General features: G+C 29.5%; 1 long non-coding RNA gene across 1 annotated transcript; it reads right to left on the reverse strand.

Annotated features, from left to right (window-relative positions):
* Positions 1–5,232: 5,232 nt before the first annotated feature.
* Positions 5,233–6,377, reverse strand: LOC145966268 (uncharacterized). Its single transcript, XR_014437003.1, has 2 exons — positions 5,835–6,377; positions 5,233–5,459 (listed from the first exon to the last, which is right to left on the reverse strand). It is a non-coding gene; the product is annotated as an uncharacterized LOC145966268 (long non-coding RNA).
* Between the last annotated feature and the right edge of the window lie 2,724 nt (positions 6,378–9,101).

Here is a 9,101-nt window from a genome sequence, read left to right on the forward strand (position 1 = left end):
CTTGTAAGCAAGTTTATTTTGTGCATTATACTAATATGCAATATATTTATTTATATGTATTTTATGTGAATTTTAAATATTGTCTCTCTTATTTTCTTTTTTATTTTTCCTATTCATAATTTCTATTCAATATATATTCGATAAATAACATAGTAATCATATTTTGTCCAATATAATAATTTTGACTATATCATATTTATGATATTTTCCATATCACTATGTTTAAAATTATAATCACATAATTCACAAGTATACATATATTGTATATATACCAAATGTTCTAAGTATCTAATTTTCGATGTTAAATATCACTCATTTAACACAATACGCATATATAATATGTAACTCATTTAATAAGAGAGGCATTAATGATAGATAATTAAGAAATTGCAAATTATTCATACTCTAGTTATTTTGAGATGTACCTAATATATAGATAAAATTCCTTTTAAATAAAAAATATTTAATTTTCCAGGATACTTCTTTGGCTAGTCTCCATGCTTGAATTGTAATCTTATCATTACTCTGTCATTTTTTTATTATTTATATGATAAACTGTCATAGTATAAACTGACACTTGTGTAACATATATAAATACATGTATGTATTTACTTTGAAAGGAGGATAAAATTTATATCACATCCTAAAATATTGTATTTTACTATTTTTCTCATTTTATCATGAACGTGAACAGCAAGGCACAATTAAAGCCTTTATTGCTATACTGACAAGATAATGATTAAAAAACACAACGAGGAAATTATAAGAGAAGCTTTTTACATTGGTACTGTAAAATCTCTTTTATTTAAAATATTTCTTTGAATAAAATTTTGATATAAAGGGAATATCTCAAATATGAAGATAAAAATTCATTATTCTCTTCATTATGCATTAATTTCAATAAATCTCTGCATTTTGTCAACTTTCAATTATTTAATTATTATTTTCTAATTGTGTAATCTATAGGGTTAATCTTAAATTCGTCGCAATCTCTAAATATCGAAAATAACGCTTCTCTGCTTAATTATGTCATATTTGGCATAATTATATATATCTTATATATATATATATATATATATATATGTATATATATATATATATCGTAAAAAATTAATGGATTTATTGTAGTTATATCACTAATAGAATATGTGCCTATTGAAGCATTGATTGCATACAAGAAAGAGACTATGATTCGTACATTTGCAATAAACATAACAGGGTATAGACATTTAGAGAAGTGTTCGTTTAACGATATAAAAGTTATCCATTATCCATCCCCACTCCTCTTATTAACATTTAGGCCAGTAATATCAGTTTCGGTCCGCTGCACGCTCACAGGAAACAGCCGTTTTAAATTAGGTTTATGAAGAAACTGTTAACTTATGCTTGAACCGGTAAATTATAACACATTAATATATTAATAACCGGTAAATTATAATATATAATTGGAATTTCAATGCTTTCGTTTAATGAATTTAAAAAGAAAGCATTTAAATTGCAATATTAAACTTTACCGCTTCTAGTATATAAGTTTTAATAGATATAGTTTTTATAAACTCAGCTTTAGGCTGCTCGCGGAAACGAAAAACGTTCGAGCTCAGGAACGATATTAACTATCAATCGCGTGGGGCGCATATTACCCCGTGCGCTGTTAACTATTTAGAGAATTGCTATTATTATGTTATAATGTTAAAAATAACACTAAAATGAAATACGTATGTTAATTGTATATATATATATATATATATATATATATATATGTATTTATATGTAGGATATTTTATGAGTACATATGCTGACCAACCCGATTACGTATTACGCACGGTCGCACAGCATTAAAACCCGAAGTGTCTCGCACTGCGTTATGTCTTCCGCGTGTGTACAGGGTGTTTCGTCAACATACAGCTACATACGACGGGTTGCCTGCTCATAGGAGCGCAAGTCCGGTAATGCAGGGATAGGTAATACAGATTACTCGCGTACATTTTCGACGAAGTATACTAGCTGTCACGCTATCAACGCGTAATAAGCTGTTAGAAGAAAAAATTAAATTGCACAGAATAGTGACAGCTAGTATATTTCGTCGAAAATGTACTCGAGTGATCTGTATTACCAGAGAGAAGTCTGAGAGCGGCCATGCCCCTGATTTAGGTGGAACCCGTATTTGAAGCGCCTCTATGTCCATAAAACGTGGACATTGTACTACATAGCCATGTCCATGAAACTTTTCAAAGGGTAACATGCTATGTCCACGATTTGTGATTCTGTTCCGTGCTATATGCACAAAGTGCCGGCAATATGACTGCAAAAATATGAATGCAAGACAAGTTATGTATACATCTTTAATGTAAATAAGATTTGTGGTCTCTCTTTCTCCATATATATATATATATATATACAGGGTGAGTTTTAATGGTTGTGTCAATCTTTTTATCATACGGGAGATTATCGTTTGCAATTTTAATAAATTGATTGATACATAGATGTCAGTTAATTGAATCGACCGTATCGAAGGCCGAAATATAATGTGTACAATTAAAGCAAGTTAAAAGCTGAAATTATGTAGTGTGGATTTATTATTATTATTAAAGCTCTGCATTTATTATTATTATTATTATTATTATTATTATTACTATTATTAAATATATATGTTATTATATTTATTATTATTATTATTATTATTATTTTACTGTGATCAAATTAGGGATTTATTATTATACATATTTGATATATTAAAGAGGAAGAAATACATATTTAAAAATTCAATTCAAATTTAACACTTTAACGTTTTATGTAAAACCTTATTTCAAATTTCGCATTTATTTTTATGATAAATTTTTATTGTTTTATATGCTAAAAATATGCAGCAAAAAATTTTCTTCCTTCTTAAAATAAAATTACGCAATTGTTTCATAAGAATGTATTTCTTGTAGAACAATTGCGTGATTTTATTTCAAGAAGGCAGAAATACTACATACCTTTAGCGTATAACAATAATAAAAATTTTTATCATAAAAATAAATGCGGAATTTGAAATAAAGTTTTACATAAAACGTTAAAGTGTTAAATTTGAACTGAATTTTTAAATATGTATTCTTACTGCTTTAATATATTAAATATGTATACGTAGCTTTAATAATAATAATAATAATAATAACAATAATATAATAATAATAATAAATATAATAATATATATATTTAATAATAATAATAATAATAATAATAATAATAATAATAATAATAATAATAATAATAATAATAATAATAATAATAATAATAAGTGCGTAGCTTTAACAATAATAATAAATCCATACTACATAATTTTAGCTTTTAACTTGTTTTAATTGTACACATTATATTTCGGCCTTCGATACGGTCGATCCAATTAACTGACATCTATGTATCGATCAAATTATTAAAATTGCGATCGGTAATCTCTCTCATGATAAAAAGATTGATACAACCATTAAAACTCACCCTGTATATATATATATATATATATATATATATATATATATATATATATATATATATATATATCGAGATTTATACTAAAAATAGCTGTATACAATATATAGAAATTTATTCATAATATGACTATACTTGAAAATAAGATATTTTTTACCAGACTATTAATAAATAATTTATATATTTAAAGAGAGAGGAAGTTTGATATTATTTTCAACATAGATCCTACACATTTCTTAAGAATAAAAGTCTAAATAATAAAGATGTATATATATATATATATATATATGTATACACGTGTGTGTGTGTGTGTGTGTGTGTGTGTGTGTGTGTGTGTGTGTGTGTGTGTGTGTGTGTGTGTGTGTGTGTGTGTATGGTATATACGTATGTATGTATGTACGTATGTATGTATAAAAGCAATGCGAGAGTTACGTGAGGAAGCGAGAAGGATAAGTCAAATAACAATAAGAGCGAACGAGATAGAAATAGCACGAGCAACGAGGACTCGAGCTCGAGAATCGGATTTTTCTTGCGCGCTATTATTTTCCTCTCGCTCGCATCTATTACTGTCTCGCTCGCTCCTATTACTGTCTCGCTCACTCCTATTACTGTCTCGCTCGCTCCTATTATTGGCTCGCTCATTCTTGTTACTGTTTCGTTCGCTCTCCATTCTGGGGTCCGCTTATCTTTCCGAGCTGTCTATCACGATTGTCAAGTGTGACAAAGAAAGTAAGACCATGAGTGGAGAGCGAGCGAGATGACCTATCATCAAAGAGTTCCGAAGTCTCTTACAATCGGTTTCTTCTCTTCCTCTATCCATTCGCAATTCACGAAAATGTAAACATCTTAGAAAATAAAAATTGAAACTTTTATTTTTAATTTTATGGGTTTGAAAGTAATTTTAATAAATTAATGAGATTTTTGCGATTAAAATGATATCAAACACGACGTAAATCGGATAATTTTTAATTGATCTGATAATAAATATTTTATTATAATTATATAGTTAATTAAATTTATGCGATTTATATCGTGTTTGGTATTATTTTAATCGCAAAATTCTCACTATTCTATTAAAATTACTTTCAATTGAATAAAAAATGCATTTTATTTTTTGACATATATTCGTGAATATTATAAATGAAGTCTCGTGTAAGAAACTTCGGAATCTGCGGCATCGGGAATTTTTTCGTTATTTATAATAATATACGACTTTAAATTGCCATAAAATAAAAACTAAAGCTTTTATATTTTGTTTGATCTTTTTTGATTAAAAGGGATTAATGAAATTCTTGCATTTAAAATGACATCGAACACAATATAATTCGGATAACTTTTACTTATTGTTATATAAGTAAAAGAATGTTTCTAATTGAAAATTATTTGAATAAAATGTTGGGTTTAATGTGATTTTTCAATTAGTCGTAAAAATCATATTAATTTTAAAATTATGTTCAGCAAGATAAATTAAGTAATATAAAAATTATATTTAAAAATTATATATACATATATATCATACATTATATATACATATATATCTTCAAATAATTTGTTACCGTATATGATATTTTTACATAATTGACATATAGCATTGACACATATAAATAAATTATAACTTATACCTTTCCACAACCATCGATATGTTTTTTACTTATGCTACCAACAGAAAGACTAGCTAGCTTTAATAACATACAAAAATTAATAAATATAAGACTCGAAATATAAAATTAACAAAACAGTTATAATGGCAATACGAGTCTAGTGTCGATGTTATAACACATTTATTTATATTACAATCAAATAAATATTGATATTAAAGCATACAAAGAGAGGATAGCGAACGTTTCGACCCTATTTTTGGGTCATCTTCAGCGCGAAAGTATATAATAAAAGATAATATAATAACAATGTGTTTTATATCGGAGTCTGTTACAAAGGTTGCTGTTTAAAGCGATAATAAATGTCTCGGTATCTCATTATCTTGACGATGCCTACGTAAAAACAAAGGACAAAAGTAAAATAAGTTAAATAAATAATGTAATTAATATGAACAAAGAAAGAAAAAGTACTAAATTAAACATGAAATTATGAGATTGGAATGTTAATTTATTAAAAATGATCTAAATATAAACTGAACATAAAGTCAAAGAAATAAATAAATAAGTTATAAATAAGTTAAATAAATAATATGACTAATATGAACATAGAAAGAAAAAAGTACTAAGAATTACATGAAAATTACGAGATTGAAATTATTTTAATGTCAATTTATTAAAAATGATCTAAATAAACTGAACATATAGTCAAGAAATAAAAATTAAAAGGTTAAACAGATAAGAAGTTAAAACTACGGAAATAAGACTTACTTCCAGGCATCGAAGATAATGACGCGCCGAGGAGATGAATAAAGACAACTTAACATCTCCGAAGACAAAGATCGACTCGTCTTTAACGGATAAATGTGACTTATATATAAACGGTAAAGAGAGTCAAATAATGTATAAATGTACACATACGCAAAGTCGCAGACCTATTTGTTATGATAGAAACTGTGTTAAATTTTTGGCAAGTTGTTGACAATATTTAAATAAATTTCTGGTAAACGTTCAGTATCCGTTTGCAAATTGAGACCATTTTTTTGCCTCTTGATATATAGCATTTCGGAGATCAATCTTTTACTCAAATATGGTTCTCGATCCAAAACCTGAACGCCATCCCAATCAAAAGTATGATCAAAACCAACCCTGTGATTCGTGATGACTGATTGAGAATTAGTGTTATGTCTAATGTGGCTGCGATGTTCGTTGATTCTGGTATGCAGTTGTCTGCAAGTTTGTCCAACGTAGGACGCATCGCAATCCATGCAGTTCAATTTGTATATGACGTTCAAAGAATTGGAAGTAGGAAGAGGATCCTTATGAGTCCTGATGAAGTTTTTCATTTTATTGATACTGTAATATGAGAGTCGAACATCCAAATCCTTAACGATATGTTTAAAACGCCCGGAGATTGAAGGAACGTATGGTATCGTGAAATAAGTAATGTGATCATTTGTGTTTATGACCTGGGTATTATTCACTAAGGAATTTGATTTGAAAAGGTGTTTCTTAAGGCGGTCAACACATGTGTGGAAAATAAAATTTAAAGGGTATCCATTGCTTAAAAGGATGTTGATAGCCAATTTAATATTCTTATAATGGAAAACAGGGTGAGACAAGCGGAAAACCTTGTCTATTAAACCAATTACTGTGCCTCTTTTTTGGCAGAGAGGATGTTGAGATAAGAAGTGTAGGTATCTACCGGAAAAGGTATCTTTACGGTACCAGTCAAAAATTATAAAATTATTGTCGGAAATTAAAGTCACATCTAAAAAGTTAATTTTATTGTCTACAGCAATTTCCATTGTGAATTGTAGACGAGGATGGAAAGAATTGAAAGTGTCCAGAGTATCTTTAAAAAAAGAAGGAGGAATGGCTAACAGAACATCATCAACATACCTTAAATAAAAGGGGGGAGTAAATTTTAAGGAAAGAAGTGCTTTGTTTTCCAAATCCTGCAACACTATGTCAGCTACAATAGGAGACAAGGGGGAGCCCATGGGCGTGCCAAAGGATTGCTTGTAAGTGATGTCGTTAAAGGTGAAAAAGGAATCCAACACAAACTTAACTGCTAAAAGGAATTCATTGCATGGTATGTCACAGTTTGGCGAGATATTACTCCATCTGGAAGAAACGCTGTCAATAATCAGATCTGTTGGCACGTTAGTAAAAAGAGAAATTACATCCAGCGAAACTAATCGATATCTTACTAATCGAACAATAACGAATTTGTTGTCGAGGTATGTATTAGACAGTTTTTTAACCACATCACAACTGTTGGAGACATGGCTGTGAGAAACCGGAAAACTCTTAATCATGATCTTATGCAAATATGTGGCTAAAAAGTACAAAGGACTGTTTATGGATGAAACAATTATTCTAAATGGACAGTTCGGTTTGTGGATTTTGGGTAAACCGTAAGCTCTCGGTAAATTACCATCACTGTAATAAAGTGACTTGTAAGTGGAAGCTGAGATGAAATTCGACTTCCTCCATCTCGTTAAAATTTCACGTAAACTATTTGTTAACTTCTTGACAGGGCTTCTTCCAACCACCATGTACGTGTCAGTGTCCATCAAAAGATTTTCGACTTCTCTAACATATTTGTCTTTGTCTAAAGCAACTGTGACATTACCTTTGTCTGCACGAGTCAAAATTAGGTTTTTGTTGCTGTTAAGAAACTTTTTTGTAGCTAATGTAAGTCTATTCAGAGTCTCATCAAGTTCGTCTCTTTTAACTGAGTAAGAAGGTAAATTGTTGATAGTGTTCAACGATCGACTCCGAATAGCTGATTGACTGACCGCAGGAAGTTTTCTTATGTTATTTTCAAAACTCTTGATGAACTCCATTGTTAGCATGTCATTGTTCTGTGTAGGAAGACTGAAATTCTCGCCCAGCTGTAACAAGGATTGTATATTCTTCGGGATGGTAATGGACGATAAATTAACAAACCATTTTTTGTTAATGTCACAAAGGGAATAGTGGTTGTTGATAAACGACCCAGAATCAACTTTGATCTCAATAATGTCATCGGAATGAAGGGCCGGTTCCGGAGGTTTAAAGGAGAACTTCATATTATTTAGGTTTCCAAAATTCCCAGACGTAGAAGAAAAGCTACAAAAATAATGTATGGTTTCTAACTTTTGGAGAAAGGCATTACGCCTAGATCGTAGAGAGGCAAATTTCTTGTTGAGTCTCTCTCGTTGGTTACAAAAAAAGGAAAACAATGGTCCCGCTTGTTTAGAAAAGAAAGAATTGCAAACGGACACAGGAACGCGAAAATACATAACTTTAGAGATTTTGTAAATCTGAGTGCGCGCGAATCCAGATAAAGAAAAACAGTCATTAATTTCAATACGTAATAGTTTTTTTGTAAACGCATGTTTGAAGAGTTTAAATTTCTTAACAGATCTAGGATGTGTGAAATTTTTAAACGTCTTAAAGCAGTTATCTATGTGTGGCGGAGTGACATTATACATAATACAATTACGCAAAAACTCAATCTTGACCTTACAGTTAATAATTAATTTCTGATATTTAATCCATTTCGTTTTATATAACATAGTTAGTAAACCGGTCTTTGAAGGCAAGGAAAATCTATGAAAAAACAGAAATAGCATTCTGAATGCATGAACTCTTGTCCTGATTAATAGAAAAAAAACCAAATGATAGGAATACATGTGCATGAAAAGAAACACTCCAACTATCAAAGAAAAATACTATGTAGTATAAGTAGTAATCTACTTGAACAAATTCTACCGTTTATGCATTTAACATTTAACATTTAACATTTATTTTTCTATGTACGCAAAAAGAAACACTCGACATAGCAGCTACATGATTGACTCTTGCCCTCTCATTGCGCAAGTTACATGTATGTCTGGCAATATAAATAGAAGTAGTTTATATACAGGGTGTCCTAGACCACCCGTACACCCCTTTTCTTTCAAAAACTAAGCATTTTAGAGAAAAACGTTTTCGACAAAAATTGTATGGTTTTGAGGGGAACATAAGATGGTGTCATTGGTTTGACCT

The sequence above is a fragment of the Camponotus vicinus genome, unplaced genomic scaffold, assembly GCF_025532165.1.
Source record: "Camponotus vicinus isolate PSW18456_S1 unplaced genomic scaffold, iyCamVici1.0 SCAF_2, whole genome shotgun sequence".
NCBI lineage: Eukaryota > Metazoa > Arthropoda > Insecta > Hymenoptera > Formicidae > Camponotus > Camponotus vicinus.